Consider the following 27379-nt stretch of genomic DNA (forward strand, 5'->3'; position numbering starts at 1 on the left):
TTCGATAATAATTTGCAACATTATTCTGTTAATTACTTTTTAGAATTAAAATTAACTAAGAATATAAGCTAGAGAAAATGTATTTTTAATTTTTAAAGCTGGATAATAATTTTCATGCTTTTTCATGCTTTGAAAGTCAGGAAATTATTAACAAAGATATTTACAAATGATGAAAATATTTGGTCAATTTTTACGCTATACAAAGAGAGCTTCCCAGAGAATAAAATACACATTTAAAGCTGATGCACTCGTAAAATGCATTTTGCAATTAGAGAGAAAGAGAGAGAGAGAGAGAGAGAGAAAGGGGGGGGGGAGAGAGAAAGAGAAAGAGAGAATAGTTGGGAAAATCTCGCGCGCGCAAAGATGTCTAGCTCTGCGACATGCGTGCAACAAATTGTCGCGTGCAACAAATTGTGAGCATCCACGAGGGTGTGTTCCACACTAAGAACTTTGCGTTCGTTACAAGACAGAGGAGACTGCAAGGAGCGAGGATACCATCGCGTTAAGAGTCGTTACGCGAGTTAGGATATCCGCCGCCATACGAACGCGAGTAACTCCTTTAACGAACTCCCAAACGAAGTTCGGCTTCTTACTTCTCCGATTTCAGAGTTACGAGCTCATCTAATTAATATCAAGGATTCCTCGCTCGGAAGATACTTGAAACACGTGCCTTCGCTTTCAACGGTGAATGTCTCATCCTTTTTTTTTCTTCTTCCTCTCCGTACGTTTTCCCTCATCGTACGTTTCTTCACAATTAGAGAGTGGCTCAAAAGTTCTTGCCCGTTAGAGAAACTGATTGAAAGGAATTACTAATTGCTTACTTTCTAACTTGAATTTAAAACAGTTTCAAGTTGGCTCGTTTTCGGTTATCCGGTTACACTCATCACTAACGGAGCGCGATTGCGCGAGAGAGCAATTAAAATTTAGCTTCGACGCGATATCACGTAATTGACGTGACTTTCCAACACAGGGGCAGATACAGGCAAAATATAATTTTATTGCGCAGGCGTGTCTAATAACTTATGCTCGCGCTGAACTCAGCCCCCGAAAACTTTGCACCGGAGATATATTTTCGTTCATCGTCGTAGACGTTATAATAGGAGGAGATTGAGGTTGCGAAGGTGGAGTTTCAAACTCGCATAAATGTGTGCGCGGCGCGGGTCTCCTTCCACGTTTCTGATTACTTCGCAAACTTTGTGCTAGTCGTAACGATGCAACGGAAGCTTTTAGACACTTGTTTCTGGTGCGTTACGCAATCTCTGTAAGCCAGCTTTTTTTAGGATATGCAATGGCAAATAAACCGACTGCCAGCAAAATAGATCCAGGATATAGCGCACTCATAAATGAGGGATATTCTCGTTTATTGTTGAGAGCGAGAGAGAGCGAGAGAGAGAGAGAGAGAGAGAGAGAGAGAGAGAGAGAGAGAGAGAGAGAGAGGGAGAGAAAGAGAAGTGAGAAAGAATTATCAAATAATAATAAGATTTTAACTTTATAACTCTATTATAGAGAAGTAAAATTAACACTAAGAGAAAGAGCAAGTCGTCGAATTCGTCTGTTTTTCCGTACATTATAGCTCGCGCAAAGACCACAATTGCAGTCAGCGACCGCATCGCTCGCGTGCATTCGGAATGCAGGTCGGTGCAATTGCGCGCGGCTCATGTTGCGTGTTCCGTCCCGTCCAATGTATCGCCCGAACAATATAGCACGTCAGCTTTTGTCCGCTCTGTCTGTTTCATTCGCCGTTAATAAAATACCTTTCGAAGGTATTGCATCCTAGGAAGAACGTCTCCTTTGCTATTCGTTGCTCGCGAAACGTTATTCGCAAAGAACACGAGGACATTTGTATTACGTTCAAGCAGCAAATATCCGATATTTGCATCGCATCGAATAGACGCAGAAATGTTTATGCGACGACTTGGATATGTTGGAGTTGATTATGACAGTTGACGTAAGAGAAAAACCATATACAACAGATAAAAGTGCGATTGGCCGAAAACCAATTTGGCATCTAATTTAGCATAAGTGCTAAAGAATCGAGTAATGAAATATAAATATCAAAGTGTATTATGTATTTTTGTATCATTTTCTTTCACGGTATTGTTTGTATTATGTGTGTATGTGTATATATATATATATATATATATATATATATATATATATGTGTGTGTGTACGACATAATACATGCGTCAGACAATAACAAGCGATCAAATGATTTTTCATCAGAAAGAGAAAAGGGCAGCGGTGACATTTTCATAGAAAAAGAGAAAAATGAAACACATGGAACAAGTATCACGTGCAATTTCCCACGCATTTTTTTTTTTCTTTTTCAATATATATTCACTCAATAATTTTTCAAACCTTTTATAATATAATAATAAAATGTAATAATAAAATAATATAATACTAAAATATTGATCTAATATAGTCTAATATATAGGTGTGTTATGTAAAATGATAATACACGGGTCTATTATTATTATACTAATAATAATTATAATTATTACAAAATAATTAATAATCATACATACACAAAACTAGTAAATAATAAATATGTTACATAATAATTATTATGAAATATTCAAATACACATACATTTTTTGGATAAATATTAACATTAATTATAAAAGTGAAAGAATCGTCAATTCCGACTATTTATAATTGACTATCGACTTTATGATGTGATGCTAGATTATTCGATCTTCTTCAAATTTGCCTTATACTGTAATAATTTTACAAATTTCACCGAACGGAACTGATTTCCCATGGGATAAATTCTAAGTAAAGCTGACATCATGTCTTACTGAAAATTCGGGTTAAATTTATCGTAAAGGTTTAGATTGCGATTTCACACGATACATCTCTGATTTTTTGCTTTAACTGATCTCAGATCTTAAGATATTTACTAAACCGGTTTCTTCTTTTTCTATAAGTTGTTCTTTCTCTTTTTTGTACATTCTCGGTTTATAAAAATCTTGTTTTGGCGTTCTCAGTTTTATTGTCAATAGAAAACAATACAAGGAAAGAAATAAAATTATAATAAAATTATTTCACACATAATATGCACACAAAATTATTGTAGTAATTTATCACATGACATAGAAATGCATACACTTTAATATTGGAAAATATAAAGTACGAATATTCAGAGACAAATAAATCGCGATATGCCATCAATGTTACCAATCCCACAAAACGTACAATACGATGTGCGTTACGTGTTCAAAATTTTGGACTAGAGTTCTCGACATTGATCGTAAATCGTCGCACTGGCGTGTTTCAATTCCCATTACCAAAAGGGAACAGAATGTGCGTATGTGACCTTTACGAATGTTACATCGCACCCCTAGCAAGATCGATTTCATTGAAGGGTTGACTGGAATTGGAGAAGATTGAGATCTTCTCCTAGGGATTAAGAAACGATGCCAGATTACTAAATATTTCGCATCTCTAGAGGAAACGATCTTTGCTACATCTCGGTGTAGCAAAGTAAAATAGAACATATGTATCTATAACGGTAGTGCTAAATTAATAAGCTTAATATCTCTTTTATGTGATTTTCGTAAAGATTCGAAAGAGATCATCATCAAAATGAATTAAATGTATATATATATATATATATAGGAATTTAAGATTCTTTATATATAGAAATTTATTAAAAAAATATATATCTTTGTCTCGCAAAACAGTTGTCTTTATATTTGAATATTATTTTCTATATTTCTATCTATATTTGTTTCTATATTTCTATCTATTTGCCACTTGCTCATTTAAAGATGCTTAAATTCGAGAGAATATTATGTTTTTTTTACAGTGATCTAAAGCTATACGCGATTGAGTCAAGATTTGCGGATACTATACTCGCGAGACATTTAGGATTCGACGGGAGCTTGGATATGTGAAGAATTGCGAAGCTCTCGCAACTGTTTGAGAATTCATGGCACTGTCTCGTACCTGTAAAGTATCCAGATCACTCGATCGCCAACGGCGAATTCCTAAGAATTCCTTATATCGTTGAAATAACTGGTGTACGTGCCCGAGAGGCGGAAGCGACTTCAATTTCTGTCCTCGAAGAGTGAAATCCGGCGCAGAGCCACGAGAGAAAAAATTTACACACCGCAGAAAACAGCAGTTTGACCAACGTCGCCGGCTTTGCTATGCCAGACAGATAGTCGATAGTTCCCGCAGAACATATTTAAGCATGGCATTTAATGGCAACTTTGAATACGTTACACGAGTGACCTTTCTCCAAGCCGTAAATGCCTATATGCGCATTTGATTTTCTGCATAGAATGCACGGCTGCGCGTATTATCGCGTCAGCTTTCACGCTATTTACGAAAGGTCAACCGAGGGATCGAGTCCTTGGTCCTCGGGGGTGAATACGTGAGGGTTCGGCGAGAGTATTGTCGAATTCTCAGGTATACTCTCTCTCTCCTCACCGTCACGTTTAGTTAGGATATACAGAGATATTAGTCGGCGCGGAAGCCACAAATAACAACGATATTTAACGGGTGGTTGATAAAATGGGCAGGAAAATACAGCCGGCTAACCACCTTTAATCGAGGTTGTACCGCCCGACCGCATAGTCGAAGCAGATATATCGGGGTGGCGTTCTCTTTGTTTTCACGCATCGGAGATACTCCCCACGTGCGATCACGCTCGAGGGCTCTCTCTTTCTCTCTTTCTCTTTTCTCGCACTGTTTACATAAGCTCGTTTCGCCAGTTTCATCCGGTTTCGCGAGCATATAGCGAAGGAATGAAGTCTCGTACAATAGCAAAAATCTTCTCCATATATATATATATATAGTAAGCTGCTTGCTATCTCATCGAGTTTTACTCTACTGAACAGTGATATCCTTTCATGGACGGATGGCATGTCTCGCATCTACTGGCTGTATTCTGCAAATTTTTTACCGTGCGTTAGTAATGAGAAAAAATGCGTGACCGAAGGCGTGGTTAGCGTGATACGTGTTCTTCCATTTATGTAAAAGCCACTAAACATCGCCCGGCATAATAACCATTTTGTAAGATATACCTGGCATAATTATAAACGTTTTATTTGAGGTAAAAAAAAAAGAAAAAAGAAAAAAGATGTTATTTTTCGCATTGGACAATTTCTCAGTACCTGTACCGATAACGGTTGACATTAAGAGTCATTAGAACGGACGATTAATAATCGGTAATATATTTCCATCGTTTGAAAGTAGACAGCGACAAATCGATGATCAACGCCGGTATTAAATACACGTGACGTCACACGACACGTATAACGCGAATAAATCGACGTTAGATGAGTCTGAGTACACACTTACTACATCAGTTTCCTGTGTATTGACTTTCTTCTTTCCTTCTCACTCTTTCTCCTACGAAGATATATTCGCTTTTGAGATGCTGACCGACATTCCTACGTTATAAAGACTACGTCTATTGTATATATATAATATAGAGTACATTCTTCTTCAAAATTAAAAAAGTATGCCAGATGTTCGAGATTTATTTCGATAACATTTCTTAAAAAAGTCTGCCCAACAATTCGCAAATTAAGAATAATACTATAGATTTGATATCGTAAAAAATATAAAAACATATGAATATATCAAAACAATTTTGTTCGCGAATATATGAATAATTGCACCGTGATTAATATGATAACCGTCATGTAGATATAGTTGTAATAAGATAATATGAATTGGAAATACGCGAAACGTACAACTTGTTTATTAAAGTATACGAAAGAATGATTAAACATATCTCATTTTTATAATATTAAAAACATGATAGTGATCTCTAAAAATTAGATTCACATAAGCACAATAAATTTCATTCTTTTTGAAATATATTTAGTTCTAAAATAAATTAAGTTCTGAAATAATCTTTTCACATGTAATTTTTTATCACCAAAGTCTTTTAAAAATAATTACTGAATTATAGAGAAATAGAGCAAAATTGCTCTATCGACATTATCTTAGAATTAAATATATTTCAAAAAGAATGAAATTTATTGTATAAATAAATTTAATATTTTTAGATTACTATGTTTTTAAAATTATAAAAATGAAGTATATTTAATCGATCTTTCGTATACTTTAATAAACAAATTTGACATTTTACATATTTCCAATATGTGTTATTCTATTACAAAGGTACTTATATGATAGTTATCATATTAATCACGATGCTGTTATTTACGCTCGTAAACAAAACTATTTCAATAATGCACGAAATATCTATCCAAATAATTTATCGTAAACTCATAGGAAGAATAAAGGAAACAGAAATACAGACATCTCGCTGTTCATGGCATAGTATACTCTGTGCAACATTCATTTACTATACCGATATTTGGATTGATTAGCCAATATGATAACATGCTCTACAATCAAAATTTTGCTGCTTTATGCATTTATAAATTAATATAAAAAAAACAAGAAAAATTCTTTAAAAACAATAATAAAATATAAAGAATATATATATAATTTTTTAATTTAAGTTACGATAAAACATTAAAAATGCTTAAAACCATATCTAATATGTTTTCGCGCCGTTTTCGATATCTTTAAATTCAAAGATGATTTAAATATTCGGTTTCTCAAACTCGCTTTATATACATGCAAGTGCATTCTCTTTGCGAAATGAATTATTGGCTAGCTGCTCTTCAAAATTGCTCGTTTCAATTTCGTCTTTATGCAAAAACGACCCGAATGATTATCGGCACGAAATCCCGATGCGCGGGAATCAACATAAAAGAATATCGGATATGCCGTTGCAGATTACATTTAGTCGTGATTTCTGCGTTTCATAACGGTGGATAATTACATCACCGACTGTCAATAATTGGGCGGTGACCCGTGCGCGAGATGTAAAGTAATGACTCCTGTATTGCCGCGCGATATCCATATGTCAAATTGTGATGTCCCTTTCTGTACGCGCGTACACGTACAGCATAAATCGTATGTTTATTGTAGATCTATTTGTCTGCGAGTTAGGTGCAATGAACTACTGATAACTGAGAGTTATTAACGCGCGCGATTCGACGAATATACGCTTCGGATAAATTTAATCGGTGTGGCTTATCGGTTAGCGAATATCGTCGAGTACCACGCATGTAATGTTAATGAATCATATGTTAAAAAGATAAAAAAATTAAAAAAAAATTAAAGGGAAACTATCGAGAATATATATATACATATATATATATATATATATATATTTAAAGCTTCAAATAATTTACATATTATCTTTATGCGAGGTTTGCTTAAACAATTGACATATTTTAAAGACGTAATAATGATCTAATAATGATCTAATAAATGTTTGATTTTATATATGTAATGATCGTTAAATACATATTATTCTTTTGCTAACAAACTAAATGAAACTGTTAATACTTTTTCGTATTTTGCTGTTATTATAAAGAGAGTTGTATATATCTTTGCACGATTGTGGATTAATCTCGGAAAAATTTCATTATCGCGTATTCCACACTTGGTCTAAAATTGTGAAATATATTACGCCGATTTACCGCGCTACACACCTCGTAATCGCGTTAATGATTCGCGGTGTATTCGCGCTAACGATCGCCGCCTCGTATCGATGCTCATAGCAAGAGGCGGAGAGAGGCATACAGAGAAGATGAGAGCGAAAGGAACAAAGCAATGGTCGTGTGTAGTCGCAATTAATGCCGAGTGTTCGCCCACGGGAAATACAGAACACGTGCGTGCTGGACTTTTCGAAAATTATCGCGATGGAACGGCGCGAAGCGGCTGGTTCGATTCGCGCCGTTTACAACCGCCGGTTAAAATTAGCCTTGCAACAAGTTATATTGGTACATGCCATTTATCCGTAAACCCGCTACCCATGAAATTTCAAATTCCGGTTGGAAGCGGCGCATCACGCGCCTGAAATTGTAATGTTCGTGATAGTCTGCGTATAACGTTACATACCATAATAATTCCATTTCTCGTATAGATTTCCCGACTCGGCTAATTATTATTTCCCCGTGGACCGAAATATTGTATCGATGAACTCGCCCTTTTGCAAATTTCAATTTCGTTATTTGCATTCAGCGGAAGAGAAATAAAAATATACATATCGACGAAAATGATATATGTATAATTTCAAAATAGATACTCTTGTATTTATTGGCTAATGTCATAAATATCTCATATTATATTAATTTGTTGGTATAACTAGTGTATAAAAAATATGATTTTATATATATATACACACACACACATGCACACATTGCGTATTGTTTTTCAGGAATTATCCTGAAAAACAAACGGTTTCTCTGTTCTTTTCTCTCACATTTTACAAGAGTAGATCCAGCTCTCTATACGGTCGATTACGCGCGGCGTATCGGCGTTACACGCCGCGTACTTCGATAATAAATAATAACGATCTGGGAAATTGTAGCGACCGGCTACACGGATGGGACGAAAAAATACGAGATACCAGGCTCTCGCTGGAAAGCACACCGGCCTTGCCTCCCATCCCATTTTTTTTGCAGTGTTTTTCCCACACCGGCTGCGCTATTTATTCGCGTTGCACGCGGCGCTACCGATTTGCATCAATTTGGAAAGTGATCGAATAATTATTTTAGCAACAGCAACAGCGGCGTTGCCAGCGACACTGGCCGCGTGCGCAATAGCAGCAGCGATGGGCTGGTTTAATCAGCCTTCCATTGTAATGTTGACAACTATAACGGAAATGCTGAATAGAAGATTAGACTCGAACTAATGGGTTCTATAGAGGAGATTTAGCCCGAAATAGGAAATGGGTGATTTTAGTCGAGCGAGCGATCTAAGGCTAAATAGATTTGAATTTCACATTTGACTACAACGATTCAGTGAACGACGCTATTTCATGCAATGTATCCGGTATCTATATTTGTATCGATGTTTGTATCAAAAAGTTCAAAAATATTCGCGTCTATAAATGTTCTTTTAAATACTTTATGTTAAATCTACAAGTTTTCACAGCAGTTATTAAGTAATTATATTTAGCATTTAATTGTTTGATTATTGGTGCTAAAAACGTTCGAAATTGACTTGTAACTTTTAATAAAATAGTTAGACACTAGACGAAATATTTTATGACTTTTAATAATAAATTTCAATTCACTTTTAACTTCTTATTTTTAGTTATAAGTTTATTGCAACACTTATATTTAGCTAACAATGTAAAATTTATTATATGTGAATATTTCAGTATTTACAAAAAACCAGCAGCTTTTTAATTGTAACATAGAAAGTGTCCTATGATTGTCTTTATTATTCACGAAAGATTGGCAAGGTGTCACACGATTAAGACAGTATGACATAACTTACGAACAAAATATGGCAACAGCAAATTTTCCGATAGACAAATATTTGTCGACGGTGTAAGTAATAATACCCGGCAGTGAAAAGTAAACGTTTGTTCGGGAGAAAAGAGGGCGTCGTTGATACGGTAAACAACGACGTACAATATATTATTACTTGCCATGGCAGTATTCGAGGTACAACGATAACACTTGATATTCATAAAACCAACCAGCGAGCTAGAGTACACTTGCTGCCGTGGTCCTAACATGGAAACGTTGAGAAAAAAAGGGCAAGCTTTTACTTCTGTATAACTCAATAACGCTTATGTAAGGTGTGTGAGACTTTTCATTTTATTTTATCTGCTTCCGAGTACGACGACCGTAGCAAAACGCCTAAGAAGCGAAAAATTAAAATGCAATGTATCGAATAAATTAATATAACAGTAATCAGACGTACTTCTTTAAAAAATAAGTAATTTATTTAGATATCGATAATTTAATAATATAATTTGTTTGAAATGTACTATAATTCTTTTTTACGATATAATCTATCGATTGCTACAGTTTTTTCTGCAATATTGTATTAATGATTTATATTTATAATTCATCTAAACTTTACTACAATATTTTTTTGTGGCTTTATCTTTGTTGTTTCTTTTTTCTGCATTTGTGCAAAATGTAACGCAAATGTTAACTTGAATAAATTTCATCTGAAACAATGTTTTACTTTAATCCAATGCTTATAACGCTCACGCTCCAATACGGCGTAACGATTTTACGCGACATTATGTGGCTTTATGTTAATTTTAATTAATAATTTGGCGTCACGGGTGTATTTACTGGTGCGTAAAATACGATTTGAGATAATAACATGGCAACGGCATAAGGAAATAAAATATAATAAATTTCAGTAGAATATTTCAGAATAATTACATCAGTATTTCTCTCTTACGTCAATCATAGATCGATCGTTTGTTCTCTGATAATCAACTTCACTGAATAAAAATGATTTTGTTAAAAATATATCGTGCTATTACATTAACTAGGATCATAGGAACCTTACTGGCCGTAAAAGTATTTTTACTGCGACAAGCTAGGTTAACAATCTTTTTCTGCCTTCGCTCGTTGCGTTTTTCAAATCGCTGTTTACGTAACCGTAAAAGGACAGTGGCGAATCGACAAAGGAGTGCAACGACATGGAACGAAGAAAGCGACCATCGCGGAAAGGTACGATTACAAAGGTGAAGAAACGATAGCGAGAATTAGCATAGATATTGAAGTTGGAAAATATTTTGAACTTTATAGCACTAAAATTGTTATCTCCAAGTACTAGCCTCGAGTAATTGGCTCCTTAATTGCGGATTCTTTAATAAATGTGATTTATTAAGTAAAAAAGAATGTTGTAGTTCTCCGATACATAAAGTTAAAGTTTAAAGACGGGTTGTCGGAATTTTAATTATTTCAAAACTAAAAAAAAATAAAAAAGTTCTTTGAATATTAGATAGATAGCGAAGTAGTGATCTTTCAACAACAATGACAATGGAAACGAATGTTTTTGTGAATGTTTGAATTTTAATAAATCTTTATCGTTTTAGTTTGTAAAGAAAATTGCATTTTCATAAAGAAACTGCGGGTAATATACGAGCGGGTCTTGTTAAAATGAGAATATTAATCGGATGGGCCGTTTATTTTCAAAGAGTTTAATCAGTTTAAAAAGTGTTGCTAAAATCAATGCACTTTATATTTGCATCAAGAGAGAAAGGGGGGGGGAGAGAGAGAGAAAGTTTACATTTTAAAATTATATCCATTCTATTGTAAAAGTAATCCTTTTTATAAAAACAAAATAGAACCATGTAAAAATTAAATATAGAGAATCTTTCTCTTTTTCTCTGTTCTTGAAGTTGTTTATTGTCTAAAAAAATTTTTCCTATTTTTCAAATATCTTTTAGCTTCAGCATGATATAAATTAAATTATTCATTCATATATGTATATAAAATTTTAATGTCACTATTTTTTGGCAATTGTCTTGCTGGAAAATCTTTTAATCGTACTATCCTCTTCTACATATTCTTGGATTAAGGAAAAATTATGTGAAAGAAACTATGTGAAAGAAGAACAATACCTACGAAAATATACGGAAAGAAAATTCAACTTTTACAGAAAATACTTATATAACTTTATGGCAAAATCATTGAAGTTTTATGATTGAGTCTCAACGATTCGTCTCTCTTCGTATAAATCGAATTTATAGAAAGATAATAGATCTTTGAGCAGAATACTTCTTAACGGACTTTTGCAAAAGATTCTTAACCGCGCGATTGAATTCCGTCGAGTATGCTCGAAGATTGACCGCCACTGACAGCAAATTAGCACAGTCTCCATTATTTAAATTCAGTAGACATAAAGAAGGGATCAGGACTAAGTCGCACTCCGAGATATTGGCTGCCAAAGCGAGATTTCCGAGTGTCTTTATAAGGATAGAAAAAAGAAAGATGAAGGGAAAGAAGAGCAAAGAAAGGGAGATAAACGGGGCACACGATAGGCAGGGAAAAAGAGAGCGACGCGCGAGACCAGCGAAAAATCTACCTAATAAAATTCCAGCAGTACCGGCGTAAAGGCCGGCAGCACATTCGGCTCTTATATACTGTGCTCGATACTATGCTCTTCGTCAGCAAAGCGAGTTGGCGAAAGAATATTCAGAACAGTAAAGTACGTATCATCACCTCGGCTTTCTGCGCATAGATAGTTTATGACATCATAAAAATTCTATAGCATGCACTTACAGCGTATATTGAGTATACAACACTTTATTCGCGCAAAAAAGACTAATTGTGTCAGTGTTCCTGAATTCCCTGTATCATGTGCAACGAGAGCGTATATCTATCGTTTAAATGTCAACCCCTTCGTGTATAGAATATCGCGAGCGATCGATTTCTTGGCTTATAATATATACAATAAACAATTTAAATTTATACAAAATATCGCAGTAAGTTGGTTTTACGGTTTTCCTTTCCGTGCCGTTCAATCTCGTATATCTGCGTGTGTACGACGTTTACAGCAATATACAGAAATCATCAGAGAGAAACGAATTTCGATCGCAACTCCACATACACTATGCGGCTTTATGCCTTGCAGCCGATAAATGTATAAACACGATCTCTCTCTCAATCTCTTTTTTCTCTTTTTCACTCTTATTTTTTATTATAAACGGTAATCGCATAAACCAGTTACCTGGATTTCAACAAGCAAATCGTTGCTACTTGATTTTATTTAAACGTCTTATTTACATGGCCCACCGTTGCGTCAGCTTGAATACTATTCCTCTACGACAAATCTTTGTTTCGTTTTAGACAACGCGATCATATCGAAAAATACAATCTTCTCCTGCGCATATACCAATTCCCCGTGCTTCGCATTCTCGCTTTATCTTTCGAGCTCCCTGTAAAAGTAGAACGCCAAAGGTCACTTGATTAGAGATTGTTTGTGCTTTTTTTCCGGCTTCGAAGATTCTTTCTGTTGACACGAGGAAACGAAGCTACGAATGAACGACTATGACATTAAAAAGACATAAGTCACATCAAAATTTGTTCCATCATTTGCTCGAGTAAAATTTAAACGAATTTGCCGATTCGCATAATTGAATAAATAGCAATTTATGTGATTATAAACTATGATTAAAAATCATTAATTCTTCTCCCTAGAAATTAAAGCGCTGATAATTAAAAGTTACGTATCGTAACTTTCTTTCAATGAAATTCAGATGGAGACATACAAAAAATATGTTAGAAAAGAATGTATAAGAGAGTTTTAAGAAGAAAAAGAATTCTCATATATTTTGTATGAAACGTATCATCCAAATGTTACATTTCGAGTTGTATTGTATAAATCCGAAGTGGAGCATATCTACCGTCTGAATAGCGAGGTAGCATTCGGGAAATCCGCGCGACGTTATAAACGTGTTCTGCGATTTCCTGAACGAATTCCGCGCTAGCGCAGAGGATAAACGCTTCGCTCGCGTGGACGTTCAGCACCGTCGCTGGATCGTTGCCAGGAAATAACAAAATTGATAAAATTTGCCAAGCGTGGAACCGGCGTTTATCTCTCACCTATGCTCTCTTTCTCATACCGCTCGTAAGACGGCAGTTCTGCCGGGTCAACAAACTTGCTCGAGCAATCGGCGAATTGTTACAGACAATTCGCAAATTATTATTATTTCTTCCTGCTCGTTTCTTCGCCTTGCCCATTCTCGCCAGCTCCTCGTCGTTCTCATTTTCTCGCCATATGACAACGCTCCTCTTATCTGCTTGACACTTGCACGGACACGACCAATTTTGTTAACAAGAAAGCGATGCATTTTCGGTATGCGGTATATTTGAAAACAATGTTTGCCAACACAAAAGGATAAAATATTGCAAAGAAGAAAAACAAACCGGAGCAATATATTTTTACTAACCGGTGGCGTTTACATTAATCTCGCGTCAAGTACGATCCACTTCATGAGAGCAAAATATAATAATGAACGAAAAAAAATATACGAACGAGAGATATACAGACAGTTCTCAAAACTCGCAAATCCGTTGGAGTGTGCAAAAAGTGTAGGGTGAAAAGCCGCCGAAAAAAGCTCGTTTCTCTGTTTATCTGCACTTTATTACAGAACGCATGAGATATTTCGCATATCTGAAGCGAATACACGTACATCACGTGTATGTATACGTGCATACACACGTACGGACGAATGTATTACGTACGGTCCACCGCTCAGTCCTGCTTGGCGGACCATCCTCATGGCTACTTCACTGCAGCGTCGGCTGTTTCACTGTGCCGTAAAGTACTTAATGGCGAGGCGGGACTTAAAAAAAAAAAAAAAAAAAAAAACAGGATCAGGGGTGCGAATAGGCGGGCGAAGGGACGAGTAGCGTAATAAGCCACTCTGAAGAAATTATATTTTATGATTGCAGCAGCGTTTAAGTCGCCGTACAATGCGACGCGTTCGCTCGCTTCTCGCTCGCTCGCGCACAATTATTCCATGCATTCTAAACCGCGATTACGACTGCCTCACTCGCTCTTTTATCGCTCACTCTAGCTTTATCGTTCGCATATTATTTCGCGTTTATCGATCTTGCATATGTCGATCCTTTATCTTTTCACAGTGTGTTACACTGTGATAATTTTAACTTTTTCTTTTAATATGAATCATTTTTAGATGCTTTAAGAAAGTTATACAATCTAATAATTTTTCGATAATTCTTCATAAAATTAATGGCCTTTATGATTGATGATTTATGAGAAATTAGGAAAGTTTCGAGACGGCATGTAGTTCTTAATCTTGAATTATGAATGATAATCTCGCTCTTTCTCCGGCGGGAATGCGAGACAGCGCGTCGTCTTAAATTCAGAAACCACCCGGCGCACTTACCAATTCTTCGTGCACTTGCCCAGACGAGTAAAACTGGAGGAATAGCCTTAGTTTTGTCAGGTGGATGGAACTCCACCGCGAAAGTAGAGTTGGCGTTGCGGCAGTGACGTATGCGCGTTTTATAATGCAGAGTACGCGAACTCTCCTTACCCACCGCGCCCGTGCGGGAAAGAACTCGAAAGCCGGAGAAGAGGAACTCGTGCGTAAATGTTATCGTACTTCGTAAATCTTTTTTTCATACATTTTCACGTGGTCTTTTCTTAAAGTGTACCAATATAGTGTACCTATATAGATACTCTTGATTTAAAGCACTTAAGTAGTAGCGTTCATTACTTTAGCCGCACGTGTATAAGAACAATAATGAACGAACACGGTCAGCAAACTCTCTTCCGCGTTACGTCGCCTAACGGCTGATAGGATTTAACGGGATCTAACGAAGTATCTAATACTTTCGTGGAATCGTCTAACGACCAACGATTTTGCCGGACGTTAAGCCGCGAGGGAAACCACCGTCGGAGTTGCGCGTCAAAGCGATCGATTCAATTAGGATGATTCCGATTGACTTAAAGGCATTAAAGCCCGGCTCTAATCCCATTCCAGTCGTCGACCGAGTTCCGCACGGTTCTCTCTCTTAAACTCTCCTCCACGTTACGTGCACTCGGTCTCCATTTCGTGGTGCTTAGAAAGTTTCCAGTGGCTATACTATAAGGATCTGGCCCTTTTCTCGCTAGGGGATGGTTTGTCAGAAACGTTATTGGGACAACGGTACGTTATCGGACCTGAAGAACGAACGTGTTTCAGACAAGTTTACGATCGCCGAACAGCATATCTTCTACACTGGAACTTTTCACATAAAATGATTTAATCGTGCGATAACTCGAGCGTTTTTAATTCTATCCCTCGTTACGAAAATTATTAGACAACGATTTTGATGACTATATCGATACTTTTAGATTGTTCATTAATGCTTTGAAAAATTTTTGCGTTTCTATTTACGTTTACATAAACATATGTACAAAGGCTATAGCCGGATAAGCATACAAAAAAGTGCCCCCGACGATTTTTCAAATAATACTTGATATGTCATTTCTTTATGTAGAAAGAAATTTTTTCAAAATTTCAGCTCCTTTATTATTTCTTGAGTTATCGAGAAAAATATCATTTTCAGTTTTTATCTTTCTTTTTTGTAAATATTTAAGATGATTCCTTATCAATTTTTTCTTAAATACTTATACAACGTATGACACAAAAAAACATTTTTTTATTAATCTTGAATAAAAATTCGAATTTTTTTTAAAAAAGACTGAAATTAAGAAATGACCTCTTTAACGTGTCCCTTTAGAGGTTCAATCATCAAACTTTTAGAGAATATTTTTTTTATATGTCTCAATACTCTTAAATTTTTTCAATTTTTTCGAGTTGGTGCAACATAGTAAAAAAAATAAAACTAATTTTTTTATTATTTTTTTGATAATAGGACGGAAAATTATTTATTTTTCTTGTAATAATTATAATAGTAATAATAATAGTAATAACAATAATTGTAATAGTTATACTTTCATTGCAAAATAAAAATATTTTATTTTATGCAAAAACAATTTTCACAAATACAATTTTTAAATAAACTTTTAAATTGTTTTTGCATAAAACATATTTCTATCGTGCAGTATAATTATAACTATTACAATTAATATAATTACTATTATAATTATTATAAGAAAATAAATCATTTTCCGTCCTAAGAAAGAAAAAAAGATTTTCCATTTTCTTCATCATGTTGCACCAATTTGAAAAAATTGAAAAAATTTGAGAGTATTGAAACATATAAAAAGAATATTTTCTAAAAGTTTGATGATTGAACTTCTAAAGGGATACGTTAAAAAGGTCATTTCTTAATTTTAGTCTTTTTTAAAAAATCGAGTTTTTGTTCAAGATTAATAAAAAAATGTTTTTTTGTGTCATATGTTGTATAAGTTTTCAAAAAAAATTGATAAGGAATCATCTTAAATATTTACAAAAAAAAGAAAGATAAAAACTGAAAATGATATTTTTCTCGATAAATCAGGAAATAATAGAGTTAGAACGTTAAAATTTTAAGAAAATTTTTATTTACAGTGAAGACATAACAGGCTAAATGTTATTTAAAAACTCGTCGGGGGCACTTTTAGTATGTTTATCCGGCTATAGCCTTTAAAAAATATATTCTAATTTTAATTTAACAAAAATTCTTGATTCACAGTTCATTCAAGAAAGACATCGATACTTTTATCAATGATTAATGGAACTGCGAGCTTCTCATTATAATGAGACACAAATTACAACGTCACTTTGCAAAGTCTATATCCTTCCAGGCGGTACTGCTAACATCCTTTGTTCTTGTTCTTTCAGAAACTCTTATCATTGTCTTTTATCTCTGCGAGCGCAATGCGAAAACCGCATCTCGTCTCTAGGGAGTCTAAGATGAATTTTTTTCCTTGTGACGTCCAAGAACCCACTCGCCCTATCTGCGTTTACCATCTCTTCAACGTTGTTACAAATCTACCCTTTACGACATGATATTTGATAATCAATGAAATATTTCTCCCATGAGGGAAATTTTCTGTGCGACTGTTTCTTTGCTCAATTGTTACTTTAGAAACTCTCGTACAAAAACTTTCGATTAAGATTAAAAGATTAAATTATAAATACAGTTTGTGTTAAATCAACTTAATAAAATATTAAGTTAATTTCAGAACAAATGTTTTAAACACAGAAATAATAGAGAAAAAAATTAGTATTAATACCATATCCGAGATACAATTAAGCTGATTTTTAATACGTTTAATTAATTTTATAAGATTGTTTTTTTTTTGGAAATAAACCAAACAGTATTTTCTATAAAAATTGATTTTATAAAAATAAAACATTATTAAGTCAAGACATTATATCAAGAGAATATTACAAGTCGTAAAAAATACATATCTTAGAGAAAGGAAAAAGTTTGAGAGGAGAGGAATCGAATAATCAGATTAGAGTTTCTTAAAAGTCGCGAGCTTAGCAAAATTTTCGTCTTACAGCAGATATATTTTTCTTTATTTCAGACGACGACAGATATTTAAGAAAGCTTGGTCATCTTTCTTTGCTGGCAAATTACAAAATTCGCACTTTCGCTACATGATACACTCCGGCATACGCGATAGAGCAAATAGTGCAATGTTTTCGAGAAAGATCCGCTTATACGAGAATGAGGATCAAGATTTGCGTTTACATTTCGTAAAAGCCGTGATACGCGCGTGCGCTTGTCATAGGAGAGTGCCACCGGGAAAATTGCTCTTTGCAACGCCGAATCAAAGCTCAGCGGTGCGTGAATCGACACTGTAAACGGTTTTAGCCATCGGCCGATTTATAGCGTACGCACGAGAGGACCACCATTAATGTAGACAAAGTCTCTGTTCAAATTGCAGGATGGCCCGAGTAAACGCTTCAGGATTGTGCGAGAGATACGTTTTGTAACGGGTTTTCATTCCAAACTATTCGCATCTCTGCGTTTCATTTTGGCGATTCCGCTTTTTGTAATTTTATTTAAAAGCTTTATAAATTTAATACTATTTAATATTTCGAACTGTATCGTACACTACTCTTGAATATCTTGCACAATTTTATATATAAGTACAAGATATAAATATATTTATATTTATATTATGCACATCGTTAATTATAGGAGACAATTATCATAATGCCAAAATTATAAAATTGATTCCGTGTTGCAAATTGATCAAAGTAATGTTTTTTTTTAAATTTATATTGTACAACATGTACGTCGTTTTTGTATAAAAAAAACTAATATACTATTATTAGAATATGGACTATAAAAATAATATTAGTGTTCCATTATATATACATATATATAATCGTAATATGAGAATCGTATATATGTATACAGAAAATGAAGATGCTAGTTTAAAAAGCTACTTTAAAAACATTTTGTGAGTGTAGTTTTTTTTCATATGTATTTATTTGTGTATAGTTTTACAAAAGCGAACGTTTTGTATCATGTTTACAATAGAAAAAGAGAGAGAGAGAGAGAGAGAGAGAGAGAGAAAGAGAGAGAAAGAAGAGGGCTAGTCTCGAACCGATTCAACTTACTATAGACGGCGCTTAAACCGATTCAATCGAACTCACTTTGTTATATTCAAGTTGACCCGGTTTCGCGATATATTTCGCGAGATATTTCTGTAAAAGAACGTACAAAAAACCGACGAGATGATGTTGCTCGTTCTATCGACAGGTAGTGATCCATAATATCGAGAGTCCGTATCATCGATCGTTATGCGATGACAAATATGCGCCCTATATTGCACGCATATCGATATGCGACGAACGGTATAAATTGAAGATATTTGGTTTCTAATCGCGACGAAGAATCGACGAAGGGGAAAGAACCGCGAAAAGGCGTCGAGATCGAATTTTGGTGCATTCGATGAGCCTCGCGTCGTCTCCAGCATAAACGCACAGATGAGAGGCACGAACGAGTGGGATGGAATTTAATTAAAAAAAAGAGGAAGTATATTACAATTTTAAAGGTCTCACAAATGGAGTGGAATGTCCAATAGTCGGTCGACCTACTCGAAACCACCGCACTCGGGTTAGAATGGTCGAATACCTAGTACGAGACGCTCGAATAAAAAAAAAAAAAAAAAAAAAAAGAAAACGAGTGAAAGAGAAGGAGTGGCAAACGAATAGCATGGTGCGGAGAAAAAGATAAAAGAAGAAGACTTTCGGAACGACAGTTATTTCAAGAGTGCACGGCACGCCGGTGATAGTTTCGGCCATCCTAAATGTTTCTTTTTTTTTCTTTTCTTCTTTTTATTTGGCTTTTAATTCAATAGGAAGAGCACCGTTAATCATCGACGAGCAAATCGAGAGTGGACATTTAAAATGAGATAGCTTTATTTATTATAAACGGATAGATATCAGTGTTATCTGCAACATAATTTATTCCGTCGCGGCAGGTAACGACAGATATGGGGCATAATTTGGAATAAGCAAGAATTTATGTCAGCCGTAAATTCATTCGCGTCGCATTTGTAGTAATATGAATTTTTTGCCGCTTGCACACCCGTTTACGCGTCGGATTTATTCTCGTGTATTTTCGCGATTCGTTTTTAAAAATTCCTAGCATATTCTCGGTGAGGCAAGCACGACCGTTGATGGGGCAGGATCGATAATCCTCGAAATCACTATTGAATTTCCGTCGGGTTTATCAGCAACGTAACTCCTAGTTAGCGCGAACTGTGGCGGTGCAATGAACTTTCGCGGCGGTGATTTAAGCGTTGATGTAGCAAATTTAATGAAAATATTTAATTAATGATTTGATATGTGTAAAATAGAAGTAAATCCATAGCGCAAATACGTTTATCTATTTATTGTAGATCAATATTCAGAGATTTATCCAGAGGGAAGGCAGAACTTTTTGCACCATTACTATTTAAATATGCACGATACATTTACGTAATTTTACGCAAATTTTTCCTATTTCTAAATATAAAAATAAAATCAAAGTTGATTAAATTTATCTAACTATATAATTTTTTTATCGCTTTATTTCGCTCTATCGATTTACAATTTGTTACGCGCTCTACATATTTCGTAAATAGGACTATTATATATAGGAAATCAAGATTAATTAAATAATGAATAATATATTAACAATATGCTCAGTTATCGGCTCAATTCTCTATCAACTGTTATATATCACTCGCGATTACAATTCTTATAAATATATCGTATATATACTGCAGCGAATATTTCCGTTACATTCAAATACGGCCAACGTGACTTATTTGTGTGCCTCTCCGCATAAATTCTCCAGCGCGGAAACCTGTTAATGTTAATTCGAAATAAAAGCTCAACGGTCGTGGCGGTTATACTGTGTCTGGAAAAGGTTGCGTCTCCGTTGCAGCGCGGAGGGATTTCGGCGAAGAGAGACGGGGATGCTGCTACAGTGGCTTGCAGAGGGCTGTTGCGGTGGTACACGTTCGTTGGCATTGCAACGCAACCGGGGGTTTTGTTCGAGGGTTGCCGGCGGAACCGTTGGATACATCCAGACGAAACAAGGTTAGATACAGAAGGAACAGGGGGAGGGGAAGGAAACGCAGGCAGAACTCGTTGCAAAACATAGAAAAAAATAATGTCGCGGAATCGGGACGGAAGCGGCAAAAGCGTAGCGAGTGAGCACGAACGGGAAAAAGAGAAGAGTTAAAATAGAACGTGACCGCGAATTCGGAAAAGTCCACGTTTTTTTGAATGCGGTATGTGCGAACGTAACTGCATTTAAGGTAGAATATATTGCTTGCATGTATTCTAGATATACGCGGTCCAGCCTAAGATTAACGCGTGTTACATATATTCGCAAATTATATTCAAACCGCGAGATGCTCTCTCTCTCTCTCTCTCTCTCTCTTTTTCTCTCTGTGTATATGTGTGTATGTTGCGCACAAAAATGCGGTTATAAATTTGGTTTATACAAAAGCATAAAATTACAAGACGTTAATGATTGCAAATTATATGAGAAGAAATGCATAAATTTTAAAATATATATATATGCATGTATTTATGTATGCGGAACAGCTTGTTAGGATTAATTAAATGTTCTTGAGTTATGCATATACATACATATTTATATATATATAAATTTTCGTTTAATAATTAAAATTATTTATGGTTAATATTTATAAACTTTTTAATTATTAATAATTTATTAGAAAAACACAAAGAAAGCACGCGGTTTTATTAATTTTATGTTAAGCGATATTGCAATAATCACACAGTTGTTGCGATTAATTTTACATGTAGCAATTATATATATCTCTATGTGTGTCATATACATATGCACCGTTTTTTACGGTACATATAATGAAAATTGTTAAATAAACAAATGTTTAATCTACTAATGCTCATATATGGATACTATTATGTATTTATAGAATTATGCATATGTATGACAACAGTGTGTGCAATAATTTTTGAAGAAAACAATTCTTATATTTTTTTATATAAAAAATTTATATAAAAATTCATTTTAATAATTGTATTGCGGTATTTCTAATAATGCATATAAGGCATAACCACATCGAAACAGCTTGTTACTACTATTAACTATTGTAGCTATATAATTCATTCGAATGCACGTTGAAAGATTAACGAGGATTGGGCCGTATAAAACGTGCTTTAAGCGACAAGCGACACGCAAATACATACATGCACACACACGCGCGCGCGGGCGCACATGGACAACATGTATGTGCGCAACATGCACCGGAGGATTATGCATCGTCGGAGAAACCTGAATCACATAGATAAGGTGCAAGAACTGACTGCGAATGTTCGCAACCGTGGAAATGACGGCAAGAGCGAAATCTCCAGGAACGGTGTCACGAGTGAAAAGTCTAAGAGGATATTCCCTGTTCGATCGATCCGAGGCGACAGAGCCGACGAGATATGCACCGAAGCGAAGAGGAAGAACGCGGAGAGATAGAGAGACAAACGACTTTCGTCAAAATGGCCGAGAAACGTTTCGTAACTATTGTTCTTTGGAGGGTACTATAACGGAGTGAGGTTAAAGAGACGTCGGCGAGGAAATATTTGGAGAACGATGTTTACCGCGGAAACTCTTGGCTGCTCCGAATGTAGGATAGTCTGGCAACGCTCTCTGGCTCGCAGCATTTTCCTGCGCTAAAAGTTCAATGGGTGATATCGAGAAGACAAATGTCGAATTAATTTTATTAGTCGCGAGCCCATTTTCACTTCAAAGAAGAATTTCTTCTTTAAACCGAGAATTATTTGTCGTTCCTGCGCACATTTTTTTTTTTTTCTAGTAAAATGCATATTTGAAATTCAATGTATAATATTGTAGTATAATTAAGTGTGCAATGCAAGAAATATTACTTGCACAAACAAAAACGCAATACACACACACACGCACAAATGCGTATAAGATTTCTTCGACAAAACGTCAACGACGTAAGCGAATAGTCATTTGAGCATGAACATCATAAATTTCGCCACATTCCAGGCGTTTAGTTATGTCTGTAAGATTTACCTCCAGATATTACTCCACTAAGCGTACTCGCTGTAATAGTCATGTACATCGACGCAATTACGCTGTTCATTATTTCGAGAATACCAGCTGCTCTTTAAACACTAATTTTAGTACATAGGTCCGGATTACTATACGCGAATACGCGATTCTCATATGGTTTTACGGTTAGTTAATAAGTATACGTAACGACGTTAATTATTATTGTATCCTGGATAACGATTCGTGCATGCTTATGAATCCCTGTATTAAATAATGTAAATTAACTCTGGCAAAGTACAGTATTAACTCTTTCTGACTTCATATAATACGCATTAATACCGTTGTATTCATTATATGTTATCGCATTATTTTTTTTTCTTGCTCGAAAAATAACAAAAAAGGTTCTGATTATTTTTCTATTACTCTAAAAAATATCCAAGAAAATTTAGAGATAATGTTTTAAATATTTTCGGATTGCGCAATTTCGCTCATGTATAAGTTATAATAAATGTAAACTCAATTGAAAGCGCTACGTGCGGAAAGAGTGTGCACGTACATATCCAAATCTCCATCTGCAAATAATTCTTAAATTATACAATAAACGTGCTACGAGGCCATTTTATGTCGAATAAGATGAATGTTCTCCATGAATAATCTCATTTAACGCGCAAAGATTTAATCGTATTTCTAACAGAACAGTAGCTACCTTTCCCCGTTCTTCGTTTCATTCCTTTTTCCGCTCCATTCAACAAGCGAATACGAGCTTACTAGACAGGTAGGTGTACTTAACGCGTGAACGTTGCCTCGTCGTCCTACGTTGCGATTTAATTGTTTCGCTAATGCGACGGAAGAACTCCAAGCGACGAGAGAGAACGAGTAGCGGGAGAAACAAAGAAAGACGATCGCTTTTTCGACCCAATCCACGGATCGTCGAAAATAGAGTCTAAATATACCTCGACGATCAAAACGCAACGTGTTCTCTGGTTCTGCGGCGGGCTCTCTCCCGTAATCCTCTTTGGCATCGCGCACAATCGATTTGCGGAAATGCACGGCGCGGTCTACTATACACGGTCCGGCCTACTATGGACTTAACGCATGTGTGTATCCGATGACACATGTCACGTGGAAAATGAGCGCGGTCTATATGCGCGCGCCTCAAGCTACAAAATATACATATAACTGCAAGAGAAATTCCATTGGCCTCGTGACGATATTTCCCTGGATTCTCGTACAACACGCAATTGCGCGTCCTGTGCAGTACTGCGTGACCGAGAAAGAGGGAGAAAGGAAAAAAAAAAAAAGAGTATGTGAGGGAAAGAGCGAACGAAACGTGGAGACTGCTTTATACCGCTTCATTCTACGTGCACCGTAAAAATGCAAAGCAGGCGTGCACGTCGGCGCATACATCACGTGCGCGCGTGCACCTATGAAGAGGGGAGAGTATAACGGGGCCGGCCGACACGCGGGGTTCGTTTACCCCTTAGCACGCCCCTGCGTTATCAGCCCCGGCTCGATATTATCAACGGGAACGCAATTTTCTCGAGCGCGGTGCAGTTTCGAGTTCCGCTTCCCCGCATTCGTTCGTCCGACCTATACGTCGATCTCTCAATTCCCTCCCTTGTCCCTTTTCCCCCTTTTCCACTCTCGCTCCCTCGTTCGCGTTTCCTTCTTTCTATCCGTTTGATCCGCGCCATTCATTTATCTCGTCCCTCCTGCGCTTCCCTCCGCATCTGTTATTCTGTATACTTTTCGTTCGTCCCATTCCGCCGACCAATCCAGGGAATGAACATTCTTCGTATTTCCCCCGCTCGATTTTCGTAGCGCGAATAAATCTCACGCGATAATAAAAATAAACTTTATGGGAATAATTAATGTAACGCCAATCGATATGAAATTCCTATAAATTCCTATAACATTTCCTTTTGCTTTTCTTAATGAAAAACTACAATGTTTTCTTATATCTTTGTTTTTTAAACACTTACGTTCTCGACAGACAATATTTATAAGTGTGTTTTTTTATAATACATATATCCTTTCTCTTTTTCAACTTTAAACGATTTAGAAATCAACGAACTTGAAAGACAATAAACTCGGAACAAAATTCATAACCCAATCAGGGTGCTTGAAAGCAACGTGGTATGCGGCACGAAAACATGTCGTGATGGATTAGGTGTCGAGTTTAAATTCCCATCCATAATCCAGAGAGTTATACATCGCAAATGTTTCAACCGCAATGCTCGTCTTTTGTTATTTATCCCGTTGTCCCGTTGTTTCTCTGGACGTTATATACGATTGACAAGAAGTATGGCAAATGCGGACGTCGAAGAAAAATGCTTTGTTTCTTACTTATATATATGCTTCATTTACCTTTGTCAACTATATTAACTCTTCTGCACTTTATACTCGCATTATGTAGTTATATCATAATAATAGTAGTAAATTTATGAAATATAAGCAGCAGTATTTTTAAAATTTAATTATTATAATTATTATATATACATATACATATATAAAAAGATGAGACATAACGTTAAATCAATGATACGATCGATGAGCGGTCGATGAAAACGAGCTGTCGCGTTGGGAATTTCCTGTAAAAATCGTTCCTTGTATAACCACGTTGTTCGACACTTCCGTTCGCGCTAGACGTTCGCCCCGTGTACCTTAGTATTATTCCACCGGGAGCTATGAAAAGTTAGCAAGACGGGCAAAATATGCTTCAACTTTCACACTTTACAAGCAAAACGTAAATAGAAATCCTGAACTTTTCGCCTTCGATCTCAGACGACGGGCGCTGCAGCGCCGGAGTGTTTCTTGCCCTCGTCTAAACCTCTAAAAGGATTCCACCAAACTTTCCTACAGAGAATATTAAATTCCGCAGTATTGCAAGAAATGTCGAATCTCGTTCGTCTCGTAACGACAGATCGACTTATCATCGTGAAAGAATTGTTCAAGAGGGACGCGACCGATCGGAGAGATCTTAAATCTCTTGAAAAGTCCTTCCCCGAGCCGGTTTAGTACTTTCGTGCTCAAAATCGTTTTCCTCTTCGATCTTACCTCTTCCATATGTCGAGATGATCGAACGTCTGACCTGAAACCGAAAGCCGCAATACGTTTGGTCGAACTCGAGAACGAGTTTCGTCGACATTTCTCTTTCTCTCCCTCTCTCGCTTGTTTTCTCTTTTTTTTCTTTTGAACAAACGATCGGAAAAAAGCTTTATTCATCCGAAAAGAAACAGCAGACCCTTGTTTCTTTCAGCTCTTAACTGGCCCATACTAAGATACAATCATATTTTTCAAACGCATTCACCAGATTCGATCTCGAGCGTCGGAGAACCGAAGTACCTTTATAAATAACGTCAACGAGCGGCATTAAAGCCGCCCGTCAACCTAACACTTTCGATCCGAATGCAAGCAATCCTTTATTGTTGGATGTGCTTTATCGGCTTGGCCGATAAATCCGTCCCTCGTCAGTGTCGAGAATGTATTTTCCAGCTTTCCCTGATACGCTCTTATGTCGTATTCTTGTGTCAATTTGCTTTTAACTTTAAGAATCGTGGAAGTAAACATAGGATGCTTCAAGAAACCTCACGAGAGATGCGAAACAATGTTCTCAACTTTTACCACAATATATACTTCGTGATTTCTTGCGCAATCCGTAATAGTCTTAATATCTTATTTAATCAAACGAATTTTTGTGACCGATTTATTTTAAACTCGAAAAGTCTAAGAAAATAAACATCTGTTAAAAAAAAAAAAAAAAAAAAAAATTATATATAAAATCAATGCTTTTAATTTCTATGGCAATAAGATTCGATTTTTCACGCAACTTTTTTTTAATGTTTAAATATTTTATAGTTGAACGAATCTGTCATTCGTTGCAGTCTCATAGAGAAAACGACAGCCCCGCGAGAGCCGATGAGTATCAGCTTGAATGCATCGAATAATCTCGTCGATGTGAAATCCGACAAACTCGCCTGTTTACACCTGGGAATACTGCCGGTAACTGCTATACGACATGCATATATATGTATACGTACGCTCGAGTTTCGTACGGTCCGAGACACACAACAAAACACCTCGTTTAACCTCTCCTCCTCCAGGCGACCGCCCTCAAACTCGCTCAAACGACCATCCGTCTCGCGTTTCGCCGAGTTACGGTCGCCGCATAACGCAAGTACCAGCCGAATGCTGCAGTTGCATTCAATCCCGGCTGCCGCGACTGCGCCTTGCAGTCGTCGCAACGCATCAAAGTTACAAACACGATCATTAATCCTCTATTCAGCGCTACGTGCCTAGAAAGGAGCACGCGGAGCACAACTTTCGAAAAGAATGTTCCGATGTATCACGTTGGATTCTTGCTAAACTGATGCAATTTGTCGGTTGGCAACATTGATTTCTCTCCGCCGCTGATTAATATTCAGAGGTAAATGAAGAAAACTTTAATCAGATTCCGAGTAATTATATCCAGATACCTTCTATCAATCAATTGCATTTTTGCTGCTATGGAATATTCAAGAAAAAATAGACAATAATTTTTCAATTCTCTTCAATACTTTAATAAATTCTCGTTACAACGCGCGAATTGTATTGCCGTTCT

The 27379-nt window shown here is 36.0% G+C and overlaps 1 protein-coding gene across 3 annotated transcripts in view; it reads right to left on the bottom strand.

The window, feature by feature from the left end:
* Lar (tyrosine-protein phosphatase Lar) overlaps positions 1 to 27379 on the bottom strand; it is a 399608-nt gene that overhangs the window by 267939 nt on the left and 104290 nt on the right. The window lies entirely within an intron of this gene.

Source organism: Anoplolepis gracilipes, chromosome 5 (assembly GCF_047496725.1).
Source record: "Anoplolepis gracilipes chromosome 5, ASM4749672v1, whole genome shotgun sequence".
NCBI classification, from domain to species: domain Eukaryota; kingdom Metazoa; phylum Arthropoda; class Insecta; order Hymenoptera; family Formicidae; genus Anoplolepis; species Anoplolepis gracilipes.